Source organism: Erythrolamprus reginae, chromosome 2 (genome assembly GCF_031021105.1).
Source record: "Erythrolamprus reginae isolate rEryReg1 chromosome 2, rEryReg1.hap1, whole genome shotgun sequence".
Lineage (NCBI taxonomy): Eukaryota > Metazoa > Chordata > Lepidosauria > Squamata > Dipsadidae > Erythrolamprus > Erythrolamprus reginae.
In genome coordinates, this window is record NC_091951.1 from 25,365,749 (window position 1) to 25,393,671 (window position 27,923).

At 43.1% G+C, this 27,923-nt stretch overlaps 1 pseudogene; it reads left to right on the forward strand.

The window, feature by feature from the left end:
* Positions 1-682: 682 nt before the first annotated feature.
* On the forward strand, positions 683-27,745 carry LOC139159261 (zinc finger protein 585A-like; annotated as a pseudogene).
* Positions 27,746-27,923: the final 178 nt, after the last annotated feature.

A 27,923-nucleotide genomic window follows, 5' to 3' on the forward strand; every position in this document is an offset into this window, starting at 1 on the left:
TACAAATCGTTTTGGAAACATTTCTTCTATATAGGCTATCCTTCCCTCTTTCCTACACCCCATTTTCTACACCTTGCTGCAAATGGAGACTTCCTTGCAGGCCAATTTACAGAAGAATATGAACTTTAGCATTTAGCAGATATAAAATGTCCTCCTTCAGGAGTGAACGTGGCATGCTGGTTGCTCTTAGATGCAGCCCAAAGGAGTGAAGTTGGCTCCCTTAGAGTGTTTGGACTGACGGTAATAAATCCTTGGGAGCCATGGGAAATCAGTCTTGAAGTTTGAGGTGTAGTGAGGTTTTGATTTCCTCTGAGTCACCCTTAATAAAGATGATTGTGTCATTCTTCAAATCTTCATGAACTTTTAGGACTCAGCATATAGCTAATCTTCGTAATCTAAATAGAATTATATTTAATTATTTCAGGAGACTCACTTGCAAAGGGCAGTTGCTACAATAAAAAACGATTTGATAGCATTTATACAGCGAAAACATATTGCAAACCCCTTAGGAAGAGACGGGACAAGAGTGTTTTCCTGCCCCTATCAGGAGATGGCAATCAGGCAACATCTGTGCCTGAAACGTGCATATGAGATGTGTTGAAACCATCGAGTACAGAATTGCTAGAAAAGATCGGAGGAGAGAAGAAACGCAGAACTTCCTCTTCCGGAAGACTCATTGGAGGAAGGCGGGGTGCAGAGCGGCTTTTGTGCTCTTCCGAGGATCGAAGCTGCAGGTGGAAGGTGAGTTGAGGGCAGGTGGGGGGAGAGTCCGGGAGCAATTCGGGCTGTTTGGTTTCCTCCACGTCATGGAAGCAGAGAAGCAACCGGGCTGAAGCGTGTCAGCTGCTGGTGCTGCAGCTGCACGTTCCCCTCCTGCCCAAATTTAAACCCACTGGTGCTGCACGCTTTGAAAGTGGGGGCTGCAATTTTCTGCTGGTGGGAAGATTGAAAATGTCTCTTTCAAGTTAAGGTTGATTCTTTGGGAATGGCTTCCCTCCAGAGGTTGTGGGTGCTCCATCACTTGGGGTTTGTGACAGAGCTGGAAGGGACCATGCAAGTCTTCTATTTTGACACCCTGCTCAAGCAGGAGACCCAATATCATTGCAGGCAATTGGTTAATTGTTCTCAGTGTCAGGAACATTCTCATTAGTTGTGGGCTGCTTCTCTCCTGGATTAGTTTCCACCCACAGCTTCTTGTCTTGTCTTCCGGTATATTGCAAAATAAATTTACTTCCTTCTTCTTGACCCCTCAACAATTGGAGCATTACTGTCATGTCACCCCTTGTCCTTCCTTGACATACTGGATTCCTGTAACCCTTCTTTATATGTTTTAGCCTTCAGCCCCTATTGGTCTTTTCTGCACTCTTAATGGCAGGGGGGCAATTTGCTTTTTAATGGGGGCAATTGGAACCTTGTTTAAACCAAGTTAATGGTCTTCTAGGCTTCCTCCGCGTGAGTAGGAGTTCACTTTTTGAATAGTAACAATTATATGTCATGGGGGCTGGGGGGGGGCAGCAGGACTTTAGAGATGCTTAGGTGCAGCATGGCCAAAAATAGGTTGGGAACCACTGCTTTATAGTTTCTCTGCACCTTTTAAAAAATATGGCAACTAAAACTAGTTGCAGTAATCCAAGTGTGATCTTACCAAAGCATTAAAGTAAAACTTCACATGATCTTCATTCTAGCCCTCTGTTAAGGTAGCCTAGGATTGCATTAGCTTTTGTGGCCACTGCATCACACTGTTGGCTTTTTTTAGTTGATTGTTCACTATGGTAGGACTTCAAGATCCATCTCACATATACTACTATTGAGCTAGGTTGTATCTATTCTGTACCTTGCCATTTGGTTTTTCTTGACTAAGTGTACAGCCTCTTTTTTTTCTCCACTAAATTTCATTTTGTTGGATAGGGCCCAGTGTTCAAATTTATCAAGATTCTTCTATATCTTGAGTTTGTCTCTTGGGCTGTTGGCTATTCATGTCAGCTTAGTGTTGTCTCCAAATTGTCCTCTGGGAGTTGGGTGGCATATAAATATAAACAAACAAACAAATGAGTTCCCCTTCTAGTCATTCATTGAAATTTTTTATGAAGATACTGAAGAATACTGAGACTAAGATAGAGTCTTGAGGTACTTCACTGCTAACTTCCCTCCATATAGATGTAGTTCCATTGACTAATGGTTGAGTGTGGTTTGTCAGCCAGTTACAAATCCATCGGATGGCGATGCTATCCATACCATATTTTCTTCATTTACCAAGAAGTAGATTGCTTTGTTCCTCTCTCCCCTGCTGTTTAATATCTACATGAAACCATTGGGTGAGATCATCCAAGGACACGGGGTAAGTTGCCATCAGTATGCTGATGACACCCAATTGTACATCTCCACCCCTTGTGCACTTGGTGAAGCAATGGAATTGATGAGCGTGGAGGCTGTTAGGGTTTGGATGGGTGCCAACAGGCTCAAACTCAACCCTGACAAGACGGAGTGGCTGTGGGTTTTGCCTCCCAAGGACAATTCCATCTGTCTGTCCATTACCCTGGGGGGAGGGAATCACTGCCCGCCCCAGAGAGAGACCACAAGGTTCGACTACTGCAATGCTCTCTACATGGGGCTATCTTTGAAGAGTGTTCGGTAACTTCAAATTGTGCAGAATGCAGATGCTTAAGTGGTCATGGGTCTTCCTAGATATACCCATGTCTCTCTAACACTCCACAGACTGCACTGGTTGCCGATTGGTTTCTGGACAGAATTCAAAATGACCTACAAAGCCCTACATGGCATCGGACCAGATTACTCACGGGACCACCTTCTGCCACATAAATCCCAGCGGCAGGTTAGGTTCCACAGAGTTGGCCTTCTCCAGGTCCCGTCAACCAGACAATAATAATAATTAATAATAATTTATTAGATTTGTATGCCGCCCCTCACCGCAGACTCGGGGCGGCTCACAACAATAATAAAACAGTGTACTATGAACAAATCTAATATTTAAAAGAAAATATCTAAAAACCCATTATTTTAAAAACGTACAACACAAGCATACCATACATAAAACGATATAATCCTGGGGAGATGTCTCAATTCCCCATGCCATTTGGCGGGGCCTAGGGGAAGAGCCTTCTTTGTGTGGGGCCCGGCCCTCTGGAATCAGCTCCCCCCAGAGATTTGTACTGTCTCCATCCTCCTTGCCTTCCGCAAGAGTCTTAAGTCGCCAGGCCTGGTGCAATTAGATCTTGCCCCCCTGTGATGCATGGTGAGATTGGATTGTCTGATTGAGTAATATATAGGGGTTTTAGCTGTATTATTTTTAATGTATTGAATTTGTTTTGTACACTTTGTTTCTATATTTATTCTGTAAGCCGCGCTGAGTTTTCGGAGAAGGGCGGCATACAAATCTAAATAATAATAATAATAATAATAATAATAATAATAATAATAATAATAATAATAATATAAGCCCGTGAAAGTGTTCCCAGTGGTACTTGGCACGCTGGGCGCAGTGCCAAAGGATCTCAGCGGACATTTGAAAACCATTGGAATTGACAAAATCTCCATCTGTCAATTGCAAAAGGCCGCTTTAATGGGATCGGCAAACATAATTCGCTGCTACATCACGCAGGCCTAGGTGCTTGGGAAGCACCTGACTGGTGATGAAATACAAAATCCAGCATAGTGCTCTTGTTTGCTGTGTTGTACTGACATAATAATAATAATAATAATAATAATAATAATAATAATAATAATAATACTGAATGTAAGAAATCTTTCTCTCTTCAAAACTCGGCCAGAAATGATTGTTCATGAGATTCTTGGAGTGAAAGGGGAAAGATTTCTTGTGTTCAGCCAAACTTTGTTTTACATCCACTCTTCCCTCCTCCACACTGCCGTGAGGGAGGGGGACACGCACAAGAGAGGGGGACAAGGAAGCGCATACCTGGCTGCTTCTGCTACTGAGCTCGGCTAGAAGTTTGGTTATCAGCTCTTTCTCAGGCAGCCCTCAAGAGTTCCTTACCTGTACCGCTGGAGGCAGATCAGTGGACACAACACCAGGGACATGACTGAGGTATATCTCCCATGTTGGACACGTGACCCGACTCTGCCTTGCTCCACTCTGCCCCACCCAACCTGCCACTCCCAACATGTGTCCCACCGTGAGATGGGCATCTTACTGATACTGGAGTTTGGAAGTTCTGTTTGTTGGTCGGCTGGTCTCTTTAGGAAAAAAAAGCTTGCAAAATACAGAAACTCTTCTCACGAGGGCAAGCAATTAACAACTCGGAGTGAGAAGAGTTTCTGTACCATGCAAGGTTTTTTTCTGTAAAAAAAACCTGTTAGCAAAAGCTTCAGAAGAAAAGGATTTAGGGGTAGTGATTTCTGACAGTCTCAAAATGGGTGAACAGTGCAGTCAGGCGGTAGGGAAAGCAAGTAGGATGCTTGGCTGCATAGCTAGAGGTATAACAAGCAGGAAGGGGGAGATTATGATCCCGCTATATAGAGCGCTGGTGAGACCACATTTGGAATACTGTGTTCAGTTCTGGAGACCTCACCTACAAAAAGATATTGACAAAATTGAATGGGCCCAAAGACGGGCTACAAGAATGGTGGAAGGTCTTAAGCATAAAACGTATCAGGAAAGACTTAATGAACTCAATCTGTATAGTCTGGAGGACAGAAGGAAAAGTGGGGACATGATCGAAACATTTAAATATGTTAAAGGGTTAAATAAGGTCCAGGAGGGAAGTGTTTTTAATAGGAAAGTGAACACAAGAACAAGGGGACACAATCTGAAGTTAGCTGGGGGAAAGATCAAAAGCAACATGAGAAAATATTATTTTACTGAAAGAGTAGTAGATCCTTGGAACAAACTTCCAGCAGACGTGGTTGGTAAATCCACAGTAACTGAATTTAACCATGTCTGGGATAAACATATATCCATCCTAAGATAAAATACAGAAAACAGTATAAGGGCAGACTAGATGGACCATGAGGTCTTTTTCTGCTGTCAGTCTTCTATGTTTCTATGTTTCTAAGACCAGCTGAAAGATAGACAGAGCTGCCAACTCCAGTATAGGTAATATGCCCATCTCACGGCCAACCCTGCCCTGCTCCACCCCACCTTGCCACTCCCAAATTGCATCCCATCATGAGACGGGCCCCTGTGTTATTTTCGGGGAAACACAGTATCTACAATTATATACCGGTAATCTATTCCCAGAACTTCAAGATGCATTTGATGATGGTTCTTTGCATTGCTAAGAATTCTTGATTGACCCAACTGAATTTGAATGGATATTTGAACATGGATCTCAGTAGTCTTCTATGAATCATAAATAATGTAAATGATTAGTATTGGGGCATATTTGCTGTTTCATTGTAATATATACTTTTTTTCATTTTTTCACATATCTAATTATTTTATAAACAATTAAAATGCTACTTTTCTTTGAATCTTACAGACAAAGAGGATGGCAATAAGAGCATTTGGGACAATTGTAAATAAGAAGCAACATTAAAAAGGGGAAAAAATCAAGCGAATAATCAATATAGAAACCTAGAAACCTGACGGCAGAAAAAGACCTCATGATCCATCTAGTCTGCCCTTATACTATTTTCTGTATTTTATCTTAGGATGGATATATGTTTATCCCAGGCATGTTTAAATTCAGTTACTGTGGATTTACCAACCACGTCTGCTGGAAGTTTGTTCCAAAAATCTGCTACTCTTTCAGTAAAATAATATTTTCTCATGTTGCTTTTGATCTTTCCTCGAACTAACTTCAGATTGTGTCCCCTTGTTCTTGTGTTCACTTTCCTATTAAAAACACTTCCCTCCTGGACCTTATTTAACCCTTTAATATTTTCCCTTTCTTTCAGAAAACCATGCAATTATCCTCCACCTCCAGCAGCCGTTAGACAAGAGAGAGAAAATCAAGAAAGATTTCAAGCTCGAATAAGCAGATTATACAAAACTCAAGGAAAGGATACATGAAAAGTCAAAGGAGATTATTTTCCAATCAGCATATCTGGAAATCAGTGAGAGGAAAAGATCAATAGTAAAGTCAAGTAGAGCAGACAGGAATGCAGGCCTCTCCCTGTGAGGAAGAAAATGGCTTGAATGAAAACACCACTAAACAAGGCATTGTCCATGTTTTTTGTGACCTCAGCTGTGGCAAAGTGACATAAATTGGCCTATTGTCCAAAAAGAAGAGATTTCAAATCAGAACTGTTTATGAAACGAGGAGCTAGACAGGAGAAAAGCCATACACACTATCCCAATGCAGCAAAAATTGGTCAGGAAAATTCCCTTGTGATTCATGGAAGCAACCACACAAGAGGGAAGCCACAAAAGTGCTCCCAATGTGCTAAGTGCTTTAGTGAGCATGGCAACATGATGCTACACCAGAAGACACACGTGAGGGAGAAAATATGACTATGTAGAATGTGAAAACGTTTCATTAGAAATTCTTAGGTGATGAGATGCTACCATTTGAATAACCTTTCTGTGAAAAAGGTTTCAAAGAGAGAATTCCAGTCTGGTGAAGCACTCAAGACAAGTAAAGAATAGAAAATATTTGAATGTGCTGACTGTGTAAAGAATTCAGTCACAATTTCAGTCATGAAACACCAGAGTATGAACACAGGAGAGAAACCCTTTGATTGTCCTGACTGTGGAAAAGGTTTTAGTCGGAGTTCCAACCTGGCAAGACACCAAAGGGTTCACACAGGAGAGAAACCCTTTGAATGTCCTGACTGTGGAAAAAGTTTTAGTCAGAGTTCCCACCTGGTGCAACACCAGAGGACTCATACAGGAGAGAAACCCTTTGAATGTCCTGACTGTGGGAAACGTTTTAGTGATAATTCCAGCCTGGTCAGACACAAGAGGACTCACACGCGCGAGAAACCCTTTGAATATCCTGACTGTGGGAAAAGTTTTAGTTGGAGTTCCCACCTGGTGACACACCAGAGGACACATACAGAAGACAAATCCTTTGAATATGCTGACTGTGGGAAAGGTTTTAGTCATAATTCCAGCTTGGTGGAACATCACAGAACTCATACAGGAGAGAAACCCTTTGAATGCCCTGACTGTGGGAAAAGTTTTAGTCGGAGTTCCAATCTGGTGCAACACCAGAGGACTCACACAGGAGTGAAACCCTTTGAATGTCCTGATTGTGGGAAAAGTTTTAGTCAGAAATCCAGCCTGGTGCAACACCAGAGGATTCATACAGGAGAGAAACCCTTTGAATGTCCTGACTGTGGGAAAAGTTTTCGTTGGAGTTCCCACCTGGTGACACACCAGAGGATTCATACAGGAAAGAAACCCTTTGAATGTCCTAACTGTGGGAAATGTTTTAGTGATAATTCCAACCTATTGCAACACCAGAGGACTCATACAGGAGAGAAACCCTTTGAATGTCCGGACTGTGGGAAAAGTTTTAGTCATAATTCCAGCTTGGTGGAACATCACAGGACTCATACAGGAGAGAAACCCTTTGAATGTCCTGACTGTGGGAAAAGTTTTAGTCAGAATTCCAGCCTGGTGAAACACCAGAGGATTCACACAGGAGAGAAACCCTTTGAATGTCCTGACTGTGGGAAAAGTTTTAGTGATAATTCCAGCCTGGTGAGACACCAGAGGATTCACTCAGGGGAGAAAGCCTTTGAATGTCCTGACTGTGGAAAAAGTTTTAGTGATATTTCCAATTTGGTGCAACACCAGAGGACTCACACAGGAGAGAAACCCTTTGAGTGTCCTGACTGTGGGAAGAGTTTTAGTCAGAATTCCAGCCTGCTGAAACACCAGAGGATTCACACAGGAGAGAAACCCTTTGAATGTCCTGACTGTCGAAAAAGCTTTAGTCAAAGTTCCAACTTAGTGCAACACCAGAGGACTCACACAGGAGAAAAACCCTTTGAATGTCCTGACTGTGGGAAACGTTTTAGTGATAATTCCAGCCTGGTGAGACACCAGAGAATTCACACAGGAGAGAAATCCTTTGAATGTCCTGACTGTGGGAAAGGTTTTAGTGATATTTCCAATCTGGTGCAACACCAGAGGACTCACACGGGAGAGAAGCCCTTTGAATGTCCTGACTGTGGGAAAGGTTTTCGTTGGAGTTCCCACCTGGTGACACACCAGAGGATTCATACAGGAAAGAAACCCTTTGAATGTCCTAACTGTGGGAAATGTTTTAGCGATCATTCCAACCTGGTGCAACACCAGAGGACTCATACAGGAGAGAATCCCTTTGACTGTACCGACTATGGGAAAGGTTTTACTCAGAGTTCCCACCTGGTGCAACACCAGGGGACTCATACAGAAGAGAAACCCCTCAAATGTCCTGACTGTGGGAAACGTTTTAGTCAGAGTTCCCACCTGGTGCAACACCAGGGGACTCATGCAGAAGAGAAACCCTTCAAATGTACTGACTGTGGGAAACGTTTTAGTCGTAATTCCAATCTGGTGCATCACCAGAGGACTCATACAGGAGATAAATCCTTTGAATGTCCTGACTGTGCGAAAGATTTTAGTGATCATTCCAAACTGGTGCAACACCAGAGGATTCACATAGGAGAGAAACCCTTTGAATGTCCTGACTGTGGGAAAAAATTTAGTCATAATTCCAGCTTGGTGGAACATCATAGGACTCATACAGGGGAGAAACCCTTTGAATGTCTTGACTGTGGGAAAAGTTTTAGTCAGACTTCCAATCTGATGCGACATCATAGGACTCATACAGGAGAGAAACCCTTTGAATGTCCTGAGTGTGGGAAAAGTTTTAATAATAATTTCAACCTGGTGCAACACCAGAGGACTCACACAGGAGTTAAACCCTTTGAATGTCCTGACTGTGGGAAAAGTTTTAGTCAGAATTCCAGCCTGGTGAAACACCAGAGGACTCACACAGGAGAGAAACCCTTTGAATGTCCTGACTGTGAGAAAAGTTTTAGTGATAATTCCAACCTGGTGAAACACCAGAGGACTCACACATGAGAGTGCCCTTTAGAATGCCCTGACTGTGGGAAAGTTTTTAGTCAGAGTTCCAGCCTGATGAAACACCTCAGGACTCCACAGGAGAGAAACCTTTTGAATGTCCTGTGTGTGGGAAATGCTTTACTGATAATTCCAACCTGGTGCTACACCAGAGGACTCACACTAGAGAGAAACCTCAATTTTGTCGTCCAAAATGCAGGCCAGTCAAAATTTTCAGTGGGTGGGGTGGGGGAATTCATAAATCTGCCCATGTCTGGAACATCTGATTTTGATGTTTTGGATGGAATGGGTTTGTTATATTTTGGATGAAATGGGATCGTTCTGAGCATTTGCTGCTGATTTCACTGGGATTTACAAGAGGGGATAATTGGTTCCAGAGGAAGCAATTTAAAAATAAGAGGAGTAATAGGGAGAAGAGATTAGGAAAAACTAGGAATAAATTAATGCAAGCAACTGACATAAAAGTAAGGAAAGAAATTTGGAAGGAAAGGAATTATTGGCAACAATAGAAATCAAAAGAAAAAGTTAAGAGAAGGGGGGAAGGGAAAATATATAAGAAATTGAATTTGGAAGTGTTCAAAAGAGAATGGATGACTGATTGTTGATAACATAGAAACATAGAAGACTGACGGCAGAAAAAGACCTCATGATCCATCTAGTCTGATCTTATACTATTTCCTGTATTTTATCTTACAATGGATATATGTTTATCCCAGGCATATTAAAATTGTATTAACAATATTAGTGTAGATATGTATGTATAATTAATCAACCTAATATATGTGAAGAGGTATTTTATAATTTTTAAAAATTAGATTTATTATTTATTAAAATTAGATTTATTATATCTGGAATCAGCTCCCCCCAGAGATTCGTACTGCGCCCACCCTCCTCGCCTTCGACAAGAGTCTTAAGACTCACCCATGTTGCCAGGCCTGAGGCTATTAGATTTAGCCCCTCAGGCCAATAAATGTGATGCATTGTGTGATTGGATTGTATGACTAACATATAAGGTTTTTAGTTGTACTTTTTAATATATTAGATTTGTCTTGTACGCTGTGTTTTTATGCTTATTCTGTGAGCTGCCCCGAGTTTTCGGAGAAGGGCGGCGTACAAATCTAATAAATGAATAAATATTTATTTATTTATTTATTTGTTGAGTTGAGTTGAGTTGAAATGGACCCTGCAACAGATGAGCAATTCTCCGGTGAAAAGGACTAATTCCCGATGCTCAGCTGAGTTCTGCCTTACCAAGAGCCCAGCCAGCGAATTCCTGTTGTCGAGCCAAATACTGCCCCAGCAAGAGATTTTCCCTGGAACCCAGTGTGCGAATTCTAGACTAACAGCCAGATGAATTGAAAAGATAACTCCAATTGATGAAAAACTATCCAACCAATTAACTAATTGATTGATTGTCCCACATATTGAATACTTGCAAATAAGGGATTAACTAGAAACCAAAGTTTCAAACTAAACAAATTGAATTATAATGCTCCAAAACCTAATAACAGGTGCTCATTAGTCAATTAAACTTTAAACTTTAACTAGGCTTGAGTTCCCCAAATTCCAACTCTCAACTGAACTGGAGGAACACTTGAATCGCTGACTGGGCACTCCCCCCACCTTACAAAACCAGGGTAAAACACGCTACACCCCACACCCCCACTCTCAACTAAAACCACCGATGGAAGAAGGCACAGACACCACTGTAATCTCCAGAACATGTTCCATGTACACATTGAGGCCCACAGAATACCAAAGCTACATATGCACCAAATGCAAATTAATCAAACTACTAAAAGAAAAAATAGAACTATTTACGGGACTGTCTCCTGCCGTAGTCTGCGACTGATTAGAGCCCACAGGGTTGGCCTTCTCTGGGTCCCATTGACTAAACAGTGTCGGTTGGCAGGCCCATGGGGAGACCCTTCTCTATGGTGGCCCCGGCTCTTTCAAATCAACTTCTCCCCGAGGTCTGCAAGGCCCCCACCCTACTAGATTTCTGAAAGTCCTTGAAAACCTGGCTTTGCCGGCAGGCCTCGGAGCCATGGGAATTGACATCTCTTAATCCGACCAAGAGAAGAATTGATTGGGATGTTTGGTGTAAAACCATTATATTTAATGGTTTTTATTACAGTGATACCTCATCTTACGAACCCCTCTTCATAAGAACTTTTCGTGATACGAACCAGGTGTTTAAGATTTTTTTGCCTCTTCTTCCGAACTATCTTCACCTTACAAACCCGAGCCGCCACCGCTGGGATGCCCCAAAGCGCTGGGATTTCCCCTCGCCTCCCCTCGCTGGGAATCCCCGCCTCCGGACTTCTGTTGCCAGCTGAAGCGCCCGTTCTTGAATTGCTGGGATTTCCCTAAGGCTCCCCTTGCTGGGAATCCCTTCATTTTTGGCGGCTCTGCTTTGAATCCCAGCGACAACCCCCCCCCCTTCCAAACTGCATGGCCAAGTCTCTTTTTTCCCCCTCCCTTGGCTTCGGAGGCACTATAATAGCAGGATTTAAGGTAAGCAAAGGGGATATCCTGGCAGCGGAAAGGACAGATCCAGGAGGAGGGGGGGCGGTTGTTTGGATGCCGGTGAGGGAGGAAGAGAAAGAAAGGAGAAGGAGGAGAAAGAGGAGGAGGAGAAGAGGAGGAGGAAGAGGAAGAAAAGAATCCTGTAACCAACCCCTCCACCCCCTCCTAAAGCCCTTTCCTTCCTTCCCCAAGCTGTGCTAGCGCTGCCCTACAGCGCTCCAGAAGACAGTCGGGGCAGAGTGATTGCCTTCCCAGCCCTGCACGCCAGCGAACGAGTGAGTGACCGGGGGGGGGGACAGCGGAGGAACAGGAAGATGGGGACAGTCGTTTGGATGCCAGTGGAGAAGGAAGAGAAAGAAAGGAGGAGGGCGGGGGGGAGGAAGAAGAGGAGGAAAAGAGGAGGAAGAAAGGAGGAGGAGGAGGAGAAAAGAAGGGAGAGGAAAAGGAGAACGAGGCAGCAGGGCTGTCCAGAAGGGCAGAAGCTAAAGCGGGGCAGTCAAGGAGGGAGGAAGTCTCTCCCAGCAACCCAGAGAAAAGAAGCCCTCCCTTCTATCTGGGCAGCCTGGAATCAAGGGTGTGTTTTGCGTTCTCTGCGTGCTGGGGGAAGGGATAAGTCTGTCCCAGCGCCCAGACAAATGGGAGGCATGGACTCGTGGAGCTCAAGAGAGGAGAAAGGTGTGGGGGATGAGCAGATTGAGGTGGACAAAAACAGGAGGCAGGGACTCATGGAGCTCAAGAGAGGAGAAAGGTGTGGGGGAAATTAGCACAGTGGGGTGGACAAAAACAGGAGGCAAAGACTCATGGAGCTCAAGAGGAGAAAGGTGTGTGGGGGATGAGCAGATTGAGGTGGAGAAAAACGGGAGGCAGGGACTCGTGGAGCTCAAGAGAGGAGAAAGGTGTGGGGGAGATGAGCAGATTGAGGTGGACAAAAACAGGAGGCAGGGACTCATGGAGCTCAAGAGAGGAGAAAGGTGGGGAGATGAGCTGAGTGGGGTGGACAGAAACGGGAGGCAAAAACTCATGGAGCTCAAGAGAGGCTCTTTTTGCCTTGCTTCGTTGGGACTGCCACCTCTTGCTACCTCTCGCTGTCCCTCCCCCAACTCCGTTCGCCTCAGCTTCGTCCGCCTGCCGCTTTTTTAAAAAAGCCTTAATGTTTTGGATTTTCCTAAGGGGCTTGCATGTATTATTCACTTTTATATTGATTCCTGTGGGAAACATTGTTTCATCTTATGAACTTTTCTTCTTACGAACCTCCTCATGGAACGAAATAAGTTCGTAAGACGAGGTACCACTGTATGATGAAATGTTTTAATCTGATAATTTATATTGTTTATAATTCATTGTAAGACACCCTGAGCCCTCAGGGAGTGGGCAGAATATAAATTTGAATGAATGAATGAATAAATGAATAAATAACCTAGAGCAGCGTTTCCCAACCGGTGTGCCGCGGCACACTAGTGTGCCGCGAGACATGGCCAGGTGTGCCGCGAGAAGCTCCAGCTGGGCGGGGCGCTGCCGGCACCCCTGCCTGAGTGTTGTCCTGTGGATGGTCTTGGGCTTCACAGTCGCTTCCTGGTTCCCTCTCCTCCCACCGCCTGTGTCTCCCGCCGTCGCCTCCCACCAAGCCGTCGCCCGTTGCCGTGGGTTCCTCGAGTGGGAGCTGCCGCTTCCCTCCGTCCAGCTCAGCCACGCTGCCGTAGAAAGCACAGAGGTTATTGCCACCGCTTCTGCCTCCACTCAGGGAGCCACCGTGGTCACCGTGCCTTTTCCTCTCGCTCAGCTCAACCACGATGGCTCCCTGAGTGGAGGCAGAGGTGGCGGCAATAACCTCTGCACTTTCTACGGCAGCGTGGCTGGGCTGCCTGGAAGGAAGCGGCAGCTCCGATGAATGAGGCGCTGGCGATAGACACAGGCGGAGGGAGGAGAGGGAACCAGGAAGCAACCGTAAAGCCCAAGACCAGCCACAGGACGACCTTCAGCCAGGGGCACCGGGACCGCGCGCAGCCATGGTGGGAGCAGCATGAGAAAGAGAGGATTCTATCCCACGAGGAGACGCCCACCGAGCTGCAGGTCCCGCTGCCGTCGCCTTCTTTCCCTCCGCCTCTTTCTCCTCATGCAGCCTGAGCCCGCCTTTGCGAGTCCGCCCTGGCTTTCGCTTCGCCCCATGATTTCCCCGCAATTTCATCCAGGCCACCTCTTGCCTCCTTTTGAACTGCGGGGAAATCTGCGGGCGAAGTAAAAGCCAGGGCGGGAGAGAAGCACGGGGGTGGGGAAGGAGGAGAGCCCGTCAGCACTTCCCCTCCGCCAAGCTGCCTGCTTGTCCTCGCGCCTCGTTGCTACCTCCTGCCTTTTTCCAGGGGCCTTTGGAAGTTACCCAGGGAAGGGGGGGGATTGGGGGTGGCTGCAGCGGCTTCTCGTCCTCCTCATCGGGCTGCTAACGCCCGCCCGGCCCCTCTTGCATACAGTCCCTTCTCACAGCTGAGGCAGGATTTGGAATGTCGGGTGTGTGTGCGTGCGGGCTCCGCATCCCCCTGCCACCCGGAACGTTTAAAATAAGAAAAACCTTCGCTGGCCTCCACAGAGAAGAAAGGAAGAGAGAGAAAGAGAGAGAGAGCAAGAGAGGCAGAGAGAGAGAGAGAGCAAGAGAGATATAGCAAGAGAGGCAGAGAGAGAGAGACAGACAGAGAAAGAGAAAGAGAGAGAAAGAAAGAAAGCTAGCAAGAGAGAGAGAAAGAGAGACAGAGAAAGAGAGACAGAGAGAGAGATAGCAAGAGAGAGAGAAAGAGAGAGAAAGAAAGAAAGAGAGAGAATGAAAGAGAGATAGCAAGAGAGGCAGAGAGAGCAAGGGAGAGAGAAAGACATATAGGGAGGGAAGGAGGGAGAGAGAAAGAGAGGAAGAAAGAGGGATGGAGAGAGAGAAAGAAGGGAAGGAAGGAAGAGAGAGAAAGTGAGGGAGAAATAGAGCGAAATGGAGGAAGATTTTTTTTTTGGCAAAACTTTTCTTTAGCCACCCCCCCCCCCCCCCGGCCCGTTCAGTGTTCCCCAGGATTTTGAAAATATGAATAATGTGCCGTGGCTCAAAAAAGGTTGGGAAACACTGACCTAGAGAAAACTCTAATCACCCTGAAACTCAACAAAATGAGAAACTCTAAACCTCATGAAAAGGAGCACGTACAAATTGAACACACACATGAACAAGAAACCTCTATTAGAGCTAACCCCTTGGAGGAAGAAAATAGTTGGAAACATGTCACTCACAGAAAAACCAAATACAAAACTACTGTCCAACCCCACCCACCCAGATACAACCCTATCACAGCTTGCATTTGCGGAATCTAGTCTGTCTGTGTCCAAGCAGCAAACCAGTCCAGCCAGCCCACCGACCCAACCAACCAGACAGCCAGACAGCCATAGACCACTAGAAATGGAGTTGAAGTCTTCAATGAAACGCAGCAGCAGTAGGAAGTTGTGGAAAAATATATTTACAGTTATCCCCCGCTCGTTACGAGGGTTCCGTTCCAGGACCCCCCGCAACGAGCGGGTTTTCGCGAAGTAGCGCTGCGGAAGTAAAAACACCATCTGCGCATGTGCAGATGGTGTTTTTAACTTCCGCAGCACTAGCGAGGAGCCGAAGATTGGGGGCGACACGGCTGTTTTAAAATGTCGCCGCCGACATGGGGGGCTCGCTAGCACCCCCCCAAACCCTGGGTTTGGGGGGGTGCTAGCAAGCCCCCCATGTCGGCGGCGACATTTTAAAACACCCGCGCGGCTTTCCAATGAGTCCCGAAGACAAACACGGAAGTTTGACGTTTGTCTTTGGGACTCATTGGAAAGCTCCGATCGTTTTAAAGCAGGCGCGCCGTTCTCCGCTGACTCCTAAAGCGGGGAAGTTCGCCAGGAGTCAGCGGAGAACGGCACGTCTGCTTTAAAACGATCGGAGCTTTCCAATGAGTCCCGAAGACAAACGTCAAATTTCCGCGTTTGTCTTCGGGACTCATTGGAAAGCCGCTCGGGTGTTTTAAAACATCGCCGCCGACATGGGGGGCTCGCTAGCACCCCCCCGAACCCCCAACCCGGGTTTGGGGGGGTGCTAGCAAGCCCCCCATGTCGGCGGCGACGTTTTAAAACACCCACGCGGCTTTCCAATGAGTCCCGAAGACAAACGCGGAAGTTTGACGTTTGTCTTCGGGACTCATTGGAAAGCTGCGATCGTTTTAAAGCAGGCGCGCCGTTCTCCGCTGACTCCTGGCGAAATTCCCGGGCAAAGGGCGAAGGGCGGGCGAGCGGGTGCTGGGGGGGGCTTTGCCCTCCCGCCAGCAAGAGGGGGAAGACCCAGGGAAGCCGCCCAGCAGCTGATCTGTCCGGCGCCATCTACGCATGCGTGCCCATAGAAAAAAGGGCATGCATGCGCAGATGGTGTTTTGACTTCCGGGTTCAAAAATCGCAAATTACCCTGTTCGCAATGGTCGGGGACGCAATAACCGGGGGATCACTGTATTTCTTTATACTACTACTACTGTCTATACTATACATACAATAAACTAGTATCTTACTAGTACATTGCTACAACTATCTTAGTTCAATTACTCACGGAAACCAACTTGTACAGCATTTCAGCTTCTTCAAAGCATATTTCCACAAACAGCAGCAGAACACAGCTAACAATAGCGAACAGGCAGAGAGAACAGACAGAGAAAGAGCAGGGAATTCTTGCCTAATTAAATACTTTTCACATAATTGGTAAGTTGCTGTACACTCAACTGCCTCTAAATGACTCACCATTCTCAACAGAGGTCTACTTTCTGCATTAAGATATTACCGGGGGATTTTAATTCCTGACAAAACCCCACTGGCTCTAAGCATCCAATACCATGGACTTCCAATAGAGGATAACACGGAGACAGACCAAAAAAGAAATACCAGAAAGAACACTCAACAAAGTAGCACCACCAAATACCACTATGACAAAGATAGAATGTCCCCAAACAGCCCTAGTCAAAAAGAAAAGGTGATTACTCATACTAGGAGATTCAATCTTCAGAGGAACGAAACCCACCATCTGTAGACCAGACAACCAATCCAGAGAGGTATGCTGCCTCCCCGGAGCCAAAATCATAGATATATTAGAGAAAGTAACCAAAATAATAAAACCCACAGATATTGACACAGACAGGTCAAGGTAGTTTATTTATTGTTAGAGTTGAAAGGGACCATGAAGACCATCCAGTTCAACCCCCTGCCCAAGCAGGAACCCTATAGTACACCAGTCAAGCGGCAGTTCAATCTTCTCTTAAAAATGGCCAGAGTGTTGGAGTTCAAAACGTCTGCTGGTAGGTTGTTCCATTGGTTGATCGCTCTGACTGTCAGGAAGTTCCTCCTTATCTCCATGTTGAATCTCTCCTTGGTCAGCTTCCAGCCATTGTTCCTTGTCTGGCCCTCTGGTGCCCTGGAGAATAAAGTGATCCCCTCCTATCTGTGACATCCCCTTGTATACTTGTAGACTGCTATCATGTCCACTCTGGCCCTCCTTTTCTCTAGGCTATCCATGCCCAGTTCCCTCAGTCTCTCTTCGTAAGTCTTGGTTTCCAATCCCTTAATCATCTTGGTTGCTCTTTTTTGCACCTTCTCCAGAGTTTCAATGTCTCTTTTGAAGTGTGGTGACCAGAACTGAATACAGTACTCCAGGTGTGGTCGGACCAGGGTGTAGTAGAGTGGTATTAAGACTTCCCTGGTCTTGGATAGTTGTGATAATTCAAATAAGCAAAGGGTCGTGGTTCAAGATGGAGAACTTATCTTAGAAAGTGGAAAGTGTGAATCACATTACACATCAGTCACACAAGAGCAGCAAGGTATCCTAAAAGAGAAGCCACCTTCTGGTTGGTGATTCAATTGTAAGGGATGTAAATTTAGGAAAGGACAATGAAGTTTTGAAAGAGATCAGATGTCTGCCAGGTCTACTGCCAGCAGAGACAAGAGGCATATCTCTTAAAATATTTATTTATTTAGACTCGTAGACTCAGGGCAGCTCACAGCAAAAGTAAACACAATGTAAAATACAAATCTAATATTTAAAAATTAAAAAAACCCCATAATTTAAAAAAACATACAAACATACTATACACAAATTATATAGGCCTGGGGAAGATGTCTCAGTTCCCCCATGCCTGACGGCAGAGGTGGGTCTTAAGAAGTTTACGAAAGGCAAGGAGGGTGGGGGCAATCCTGATCTCCAGGGGGAGCTGGTCCCACCAGCCGACATTGTTTAGCCGACGGGACCTGGAGAAGGCCAACTGTGGGACCTAACTGGTCGCTGGGATTCGTGCGGCAGAAGGCGGTCCCGGAGATATTCTGGTCTGATGCCATGAAGGGCTTTATAGGTCATAACCAACCCCAAAAACTTTAACCTTAGACTGTCTACAGTTGACTTCAACCCTTTCATAAGCGCACCATCGTTCCTGCTGTGTCCTATGGTCCAAATTTACCTATACCTATTTTTCTTTTGTTTATGTTTATACCTGTTATCGTGTACATGTTTTGACAAATAAATAAAATAAATATATTTTCTTTAAAAAATAAATTTAGGGAGAAATAATTCCCCATTCTATCCCTTTTTTTGTATGTTGGTATTGTGTACCTGTATATTTTGTCTGTTGGTTTGTTTTAAATTCAATAAAAAATTTTTTTAAAAAAAAGTAAAATAAAATTAGGGCTTAGAACATATCTAATCTTGATAAGCTAATTGGCATCACATTTCACTAGGCTCACTTGCAAAGGTCAGTTGCTAGAAGTGAAAAATAATGTGACCGCATTTATACAGTGAAAGCATCTTGCAAACGCCTTAGGTAGAAATGGGACAAGAGCGTTTTTCTGCCGCTGTCAAGAGATAGCTGTCAGATATGCAACATCTGTGCCTGAAACGTGCATAGTAGAGGTGTTAAAACCATCGAGTACAGAATTGCTAGAAAAGATCGGAGGAGAGAAGAAACGCAGAACTTCCTCTTCCGGGAGACTCATGGGAGAAAGGCGGGGTGAAGAGCGGCTTTTGTGCTCTTCCGAGGATCAAAGATGCAGGTGGAAGGTGAGTTGAGGGCAGGTGGGGGGAGAGTCCGGGAGCAAGTTGGGCTGTTTGATTTCCTCCACGGCCTGGAAGCAGAGAAGCAATCGGGCTGAAGCGTGTCAGCTGCTGCAGGTTCCTCTCCTGCCCAAATTTAAGCCCACTGGTGCTGCACGCTGTGAAAGTGGGGGCTGCAATTTTCTGCTGGTGGGAAGATTGAAAAAGTCTCTTTCAAGTTAAGGTTGATTTTTTGGGAATGGCTTCCCTGCAGAGGTTGTGGGTGCTCCATCACTGGGGGATTGTGACACAGTTGGAAGGGACCTTGTGGGTCTTCTACAGTATTTTGACACCCTGGAAAATACTCCTAAATTGTAGGCTGCTTCTCTGCTGGATTAGTTTCCATCCACTGCTTCTTGTCTTGCCTTCTGGTGGATTGCAAAATAAATTGACTCCCTTCTTGATCCCTCAACAATTGGAACATTGCTCTCATGTCACCTCTAGTCCTTCCTTTCACTAGAGTAGACATACTCCATTCCTGCAACACTTCTTTATATGTTTTAGCCTTCAGCCCCGTATTGTCTTCTCTGCACTCTTTATAGTGTCTCTAAACTTTTTTTTTTAACAAAATATGGCAATGAAAACTAGTTGCAGTAATCCAAGTGTGATTTTACCAAAGCATTAAACTAACACTTCACATATGATCTTCATTCTAGCCCTCTGTTAATTAAGGTAGCCTAGGATTGCGTTAGCTTTTGTGGCTACTGCATTACACTGTTGGCTCTTTTTAGTTGATTGTTCACTAAGTAGGACTTCAAGATCCTACCATAGTGCTATTGAATTACTGCTATTGAGCTAGGTCTGAACCTTGCCATTCGGTTTTTATTGGCTAACTGTACAACCTATTTTTTCCCTCTATTTAATTTCCTTTTGTTGGATAGGCCCAGTATTCAAATCTATAGAAATTCTTTTGTATCTTGAGTTTTTCTTAAGGGGTGTTGGCTATTCCTGTCAGCTTAGTGTTGTCTGCAAATTTGATGAGTTCCCCTTCTAGTCATTCATTGAAATTGTTTATGAAGATATTGAAGAATATTGGGACTAAGATCGAACCTTCGAGTACTTCACTGCTTACTTTCCTCTTTATTTATTTGTTTGTTTATTTGTTTATTATTTAATTTGACTTCTATGCCGCCCAATCCCGACGGAGTCAGGGCGGTTTACAACAATATAAAATACAAATACAAAAGCAAAAAAGCAAAAAAAATACAAACTCTAAAACCCTAATTAAAACGCATACACTTGGCCATGCTAGTTTTTAATTCAAGGCCCAGAAGGTTTCTCATTAACCATTTTCTGACATTTTGTCAAGCTTGGAAGACACAGATTCTCTCTCTCTCTCTCTCTCTCTCTCTCTCTCTCTCTCTCTCTCTCTCTCTCTCTGTGTGTGTGTTTAGGTGGGTGTATCTGTTTTTCTATCAATGCATATACTGAATTTTCCCCAAAATAAGACATATCCTGAAAATAAGCCCAACAGGGCTTTTCAGGACACACTTTGAAATAAGCCCTGTCCCCAACCCCCCCCCCCCCCTTTCTGGGGAAAGGAGGGGACATGTCGAGAGCCGTTCTTTCTCCGGCGGGCACTCTTGACCAGGAGAACGATAGAAAGCAGGTGCACACACACACACTACGGCAGTGTTTCCCAACCTTGGCAACTTGAAGATATCTGGACTTCAACTCCCAGAATTCCCCAGCCAGCATTCGCTGGCTGGGGAATTCTGGGAGTTGAAGTCCAAATATCTTCAAATTGCTAAGGTTGGGAAACACTGCACTACGGGAGTAGATAAGCTCATCTGGACTCTGCCTAAGTCAGTTTGAAAGGTGCTTCCGCCTATGGAGAACAAGGAGCATGTTTCAAAATGATGCCAAAGGCAGCCAAGAGCAGCTGAGCCAGTCCTGCAACTAAGGGAGGCAGCGGCAAGAGGCAGAGGCAAAAGGGATGGTGACAGGAACATCTGTTTCTCAGGCCCTCTGCTCACCTGGGATCTGCCTACATCAGTTTGCAAGACCTCCTGCTCACTCGCTGGCTTGGGCCTCTTCATCCTCCACCTCCCTCCCTTCAGACGGGATGCAGGCAATGGCGGAACACTTGAATGCCCTGCAAGACATGGATCCTCCTCCGCCTCCGGCTCTTGAGCAAAACTGGAGGAGAAGACACTCTCGCAGGCTGCATAAGAAAGCATCCGGAACCGCCTTCTACCGCACGAATCCCAGCGGCCGATAAGGTCCCACAGAGTTGGCCTTCTCTGGGTCCTGTCGACCAAACAATATCGTTTGGCGGGCCCCGGGTAAGAGCCTTCTCTGTGGTGGCCCCGGCCCTCTGAAACCAACTCCCCCAGAGATTAGAACGGCCCCCACCCTCCTTGTCTTTTGCAAATTACTCAAGACCCACCTTTATCGCCAAGCATGGGGGAGTTAAGATATTCTTTCCCCCTAGGCCATTACAAGTTATGCATGGTATGTTTGTGTGTATTAAAGGTTTTTAGTTGTTTTATTACTTGGATTGTTACATGCTGGTTTTTTATCATTGTTGTTAGCCGCCCCGAGTCTGCGGAGAGGGGCGGCATACAAATCCAATAAATAATAATAATTTTAAAAAGCCGAGCTGACAGCCAAACCTCTAGCTGGGCTGAACTGCGCTTCCTTGTCTTTTCCAAACATGCTGAACGTAAGAAATCTTTCCCTCTTCAAAACTCGGGCAGAAATGGGTGTTCGTGAGATTCCTGGATCAAAAGGGGAAAGATTTCTTACGTTCAGCCAAAAGGTTCCTTCTGGTGCTTTGTCTTAGGTGGACTCTTCCCCACTCCTTAATGCCAAGAGAGAGGGGGGCATGCAAGAGAGAAGGGACAAGGAACAAACAATGTCGTTTGGCGGGCCCCAGGGAAGAGCCTTTTCTGTGGCGGCCCCGGCCCTCTGGAATCAACTCCCCCCAGAGATTAGAACGGCCCCCACCCTCCTTGTCTTTCGCAAATTACTTAAACCCGACCTATATCGCCAGGCATGGGGGAACTAAGACATCCTCCCCCAGGCTTTTATATTTTATGTTTGGTATGTATGTGCTGTATGGTTTTAATTGCTGGGGTTTTATATATGAATAATAATAATAATAATAATAATAATAATAATAATAATAATTATTATTATTATTATTATTATTATTAACTGCATACCCAGCTACTTTTGCCACTGAGCTTGGCTAGAAATTTGGCTGTCAGCGCTTCCTCAGGCAGCCCTCAAAAGTTTCTTTCCCCTACCTCCAGAGGTGGGTCAGTGGACACAACACCAGGAACGTGATGGAGCTACACATCCAGGGGTGGGCTACTGCCCGAATGGGGGGAAACGCAGAGGGGTAGCAAAAATGGAGCTCCACCCCAGAGCACCCAATTTGCACTGAAGGATGTTGAAAGAAAACGCAGGGCATCCTTACCGGTACTGGAGTGTAGCAGCTCTGTGTGTCTGTCGGCTGGTCTCTTTAGGGGAAAAAAATATACAGCTTGAAAATACAGAAACTCTTCTCGTGAGGGCAAGGAATTAACAACTTCTTGCAGTGAGAAGAGTTTCTGTACCATGCAAGGTTTTTTACTGTAAAGAGACCAGCTGAGAGACACACAGAGCTGCCAAACTCCAGTACCGTTAAGACCCCTGTCTCTCACCCCACCCCTGCGCTGCTCTGTTCCGCCCTCCCTGCCACCCCCAAATTGGGGCCCACCACAAGACGGGCCCTTGTCTTACTTTTGGGGAAGCACAGTATCTACAATTATATAATCTATCCCCAGCACTTCAATATATATTTGATGATAGTCCTTTGCATTGCTAAGAATGCTTGATTGACCCAATTAAACAATTTGAATGGATATTAGAACATGGATCTCAGTAGTCTTCTATGAATCATAAATAATGTAAGCGATTAGTACTGGGGTATATTTGCTTCTTCATTGTAATATATACTTTTTCCCACACATCATCTCTATTTTATAAACAATTAAAGTTCTACTTTTCTTTGAATCTCAGAGACAAAGAGGATGGCAATAAGAACACTTGGGACAATTGTAAATAACAAGCAACGTTGAAAAGGAAAGAAAATCAAGCAAAAAAAATCAAAATATTTTCCATTTCTTTCAGAAAACCATACAATTCTCCTCTTCCAGCAGCTGTTAGAGAAGAGAGAGAAAATCAAGAAAGATTTCAAGCTCGAATAAGCAGATTATGATGAACTCAAGGAAAGGTTACATGAAAAGCCAAAGGAGATTATTTTTCAATCAGCAAAAAAGGGAAATATATGGAAGTCGGTGGGGAGGAAAAGGCCAATAGTAAAGTCACATAGAGCAGACAGGAATGCAGCCCTCTCCCTGGGAGGAAGAAAATGACTTGAATGAAAGCATCACTAAGCAAGGCTCGCAAACAAGAGAAAACATTTAAATGTACTGACATTTAAATTCTGTCACAATTTCAATCATGAAACACCAGAGTATTCCTACAGGAGAGAAACCCTTTGAATGTCCTGAATGTGGAAAAGGTTTTAGTGGTAAATCCAACCTGGTACAACACCAGAGGACTCACACAGGAGAGAAACCCTTTGAATGTCCTGAGTGTGGGAAAAGTTTTAGTCATAATACCAGCCTGGTACAACACCAGAGGACTCACACAGGAGAGAAACCCTTTGAATGTCCTGACTGTGGGAAATGTTTCAGTCATAATTCCAACCTTGTGCAACACCAGAGGATTCACACAGGAGAGAAACCCTTTGAATGTCTTGACTGTGGGAAAAGTTTTAGTCAGAATTCCAGCCTGGTGCAACACCAGAGGATTCACACAGGAGAGAAACCCTTTGAATGTCCTGACTGTGAGAAAAGTTTTAGTGATATTTCCAGCCTTGTGAGACACCAGAGGACTCACACAGGAGAGAAACCCTTTGAATGTCCTGACTGTGGGAAAGGTTTTAGTGATAGTTTCCACCTGGTGACCCATCAGAGATCTCACACAGGAGAGAAACCCTTTGAATGTCCTGACTGTGGGAAAAGTTTTAGTCATAACTCCAGTCTGGTGCAACACCAGAGGATTCATACAGGAGAGAAACCCTTTGAATGTATTGACTGTGGGAAAAGTTTTAGTCATAATTTCAACCTGGTGCAACACCAGAGGACTCACACAGGAGAGAAACCCTTTGAATGCCCTGACTGTGGGAAAAGTTTTAATCATAATTCCCATCTCGTGATACACCAGAGGACTCACACAGGAGAGAAACCCTATGAATGTCCTTATTGTGGGAAAAGTTTCAGTGAGAATTCCAGCCTGGTGAGACACCAGAGGACTCACACAGGAGAGAAACCCTTTGAATGTACTGACTGTGGGAAAGGTTTTAGTATTAATTCCAACCTGGTGAGACACCAAAGGACTCATACAGGAGATAAACCCTTCGAATGTCCTGATTGTGGTAAGGGTTTCAGTCGTAATTCCCATCTGGTGATACACCAGAGGACTCACACAGGAGAGAAACCCTATGAATGTCCTTATTGTGGGAAAAGTTTCAGTGAGAATTCCAGCCTGGTGAAACACCAGAGGACTCACACAGGGGAGAAACACTTTTAATGTCCTGATTGTTGAAAAGCTTTTAGTGATAATTCCAGTCTGGTGAAACACCAGAGGACTCATACAGAAGAGAATGAACGTCCTCATTGTGGGAAAGGTTTAAGTCATAATTTACATGTCTTGATACACCAGAGATGTTAAAAAAATTATGAAGGGATTAAAAATTATCTCCTGGAAACTACTGGTGAAAAGAAAGTGGAAATGAAGTTGGCATATAAAGATTATACAGAATACATAATGTGTGGAAAAGAAGATGAAGAAAAAGAAAACCAAGGATGAAAAGGAAACAGAAAACAAAGAACAGACTGATAACAACATTAGAATTTATAGCGACAAGAAAAATGAAAAGAGAATTGAAAATAATAAACAGACTGATGATTACACTGGCATTTACAGTGATATGAAAAGAGCAAGAGGGGATAATTGAGTTCAGTGGAAGCAATGTAAAAATAAGAGGGGTAATAGGGAGAAGAAATTAGGAAAAGGTAAGTATAGATTATGCAAACAATTTACATAAAAGGAAGGAAAGAAATTTGGAAGGAAAGGAATTATTGGTATAGCAACAAGAGAAAGAAAAAGTTAAGAGAACAAGTGGGGAAAGGGAAAATATATAAGTAATGGAATTTGGGACAGCTCAAAAGAGAATGGATGATTGAGGAAATTAAGAGCAGTAAAACAAAATCAATTTGAGCATGCGAACAAACCTGGTACAGTGGTTATCCTATAAATTGAGGAAAGAAAGGGAAAAAAACCTATTCCAACAATTATAAGAATGAAATAACACCTTATCAATTAGAAAAAAAAAGAAAGAGATAGCACTAGAATATTATAAAAAATTATATAATAAAGATAATATTAAAGAAGAAGATATATTAACTTACTTGGAGGCATGTAAAATTAAATTTATAAGTAAAGAAGATAAAGAAATGTTGAATAAAGGAATAACTAAAGAAGAACTAGAAAAAATAATTATGAAACAGAATAACAATAAAACACCAGGTCCAGATGGGTTCCCAATTGAATTTTATAAAGCAACGTTCCACATAATGGGAGAATTATTATTAGAAATTTACAACAATATGTTAAAAATGGTGAATGGCCGCCATCATGGCAAGAAGCCAATATAACATTGACACACAAAGAAGAAACAGATGCAAACTATATTAAAAATTACAGACCAATATATCTACTAAACGTAGATTATAAAATATATATGTCAATTATAGCAGATAGATTGAAAAAAATATTAAATAAAATAATACACTCGGATCAGAACGGCTTTCTGCCTAATAGATAAATTAGAAATAACATAAGAATTACCCTAAATATGTTAGAATATTATGAAAGTCATAGCAACAAGGAATTTGCAATGCTGTTTCTGGACGCTGAGAAAGCCTTTGATAACCTTAATTGGAATTTTTTTAAAAAATTGATAAACATTATGGACTTTGGGACAAATTTTGAAAATATGATTTAAAAATTTTATTCCAAACAAGGCAAGGATCTTAATAAATGGAGATCTGACAAATCCATTCGATATTATGAAAGGAGTGAGACAAGGTTGTCCACTATCCCCCTTAATCTATATAATGTCTATTGAAATTTTATTGAACCAAATTAGGGAAAATACATAAATACAAGGCACTAAAATTAAACAACAAACATATAAAACACGCATTTGCTGATGACTTGGTATTTTTTCTAGAAAATCCAGCTAGCTCAATGGCATATTTACTAAAAGAATTAGAAGCTTATGGAAATGTAGCCGGATAAAAAATAAATAGAAATAAAACTAAAATATTAACCAAGAACTGTAAAGAAGATCAAATTAAGATATTAACAAAAGAAACAGGATTTCAAATGGAAAAAAAAATTAAATATTTAGGAATCTGGTTCACTGCAAGATATTCTTCATTAAAGGAACTAAATTATATGAAATTATTAAACAAAACAAAAGAGGATTTAGAAAAATGGACAAATCTAAACTTATCGCTAATGGGAAGGATCAACACCATAAAAACCAATATACTCCCAAGGTGGCTTTACCTCTTTCAAACAGCCCCAATACAATTAGACAAATCATTTTTTACAAAAATAAAATAGAATAATTTCAAAAGTTATTTGGCGTAATAAAAAACCAACAATAAATATGAAAGCTTTACAAGATTTGAGAATAAGAGGAGGATTTGGCCTGCCTAATATAGAATTATACCATCAGGCTGCCAAATTACTATGGATCAAAGAATGGGTTAATCTAGAAAACTCTAGAATATTAACAATAGAAGGCCATAATATCAATGAAGGCTGGCATGCACATTTATGGGAAAAAGAACATATAAAGCACTCACATTTCAAACAACATCAAATACAGAACACCTTGCTGGAACATTGGTGGAAAGTTAGGAAAAAACACTATAGTGAAATACCTAGATGGCTATCCACACTGGAAGCCCAAATTCACCCAAATATAATTAACCAAAAACAAATAATAACATATGAAGACCTCTTAAATACTAAGGGAGGTATAAAAACTAGGGAAAGACTTAAGAATGAAGGTATAGAAATAGATTGGTTGCCATACTACCAAATACAAAGTAGATATAAAAAAGATCTAGTAGAATTCGGAATATGTAAAAAACCAAATGAAATAGATAAAATTCTAACAGGCCCAGATAAAAAATTCATTACTAAAATGTATAACTATCTATTAAATTACGAAAATATAGAAGAAATAGTCAAACACAATATGATAGCGTGGATGACTAATTTTGGCTCTACTATCCAATTGGAAGACTGGGAAAAATTATGGAAAGTAAATTATAAAATGACTCTATCTATACCTTATAAAGAAAATTTATATAAAATGTTTTTCCGATGGCACTACGCTCCAGCACGTTTAGCTAAAATAAATGCGAATATAAGTAACAAATGCTGGAAGTGCAAAAAAGGTGTAGGAACATATTATCATATTTGGTGGCTATGTTCAGAAGCAAGAAAATTTTGGATCAAAATTCAGACCCGGCTAGAAGAAATATTGAATTACAAATTAGAGACGAAACCAGAAATGTATTTATTAGGAATAATTAGAGGCCAACACAGTAAAGAAAATTATTATTTAATAAATCATATACAGTAGTACCTCAATACGAGCTGCTCCACATGCAAGTATTCCAAGATACGAGCCACGAGGGGAGAGAAATTTCTTTTCGAGACCCGAGCTCAAATTCGGGATACGAGCCGAGCGTCCACTAGGTGGTGCAAGAATCTTTGCTTCTGGTTATCTCGGAGGGGAAAAACAAAGTCTAAAGCCATTTGTTCCAGATACGAGTTGTTCGAAATACAAGCTCCCTTCTGGAACGAATTAAACTCGTATGTAGAGGTACTACTGTACTTACATCGGCAAGATTGGCATTTGCACAAGCCAAGAGGCAAGAAAAGACTCCAAATGAAGAGATGGTGATTAAAAAAATGTTAGACTGCGCCAAATTAAGTAAATTAACGTATGAAATACAAAATCAACAAAATAAGGACTACTACAGAGTGTGGGAGAAACTGTACAACTGGATTGAAAAAAAAAAGGGAAACTAGCAGTAAAGGAATATAATGTATAGTAAATATAATTGTAAAAGATTAATCCTTATGCATATAGGGTAATGTAAATGTTTAATGTTGTTTCTATGTTGTTTCTATGTTGGTTTTTTA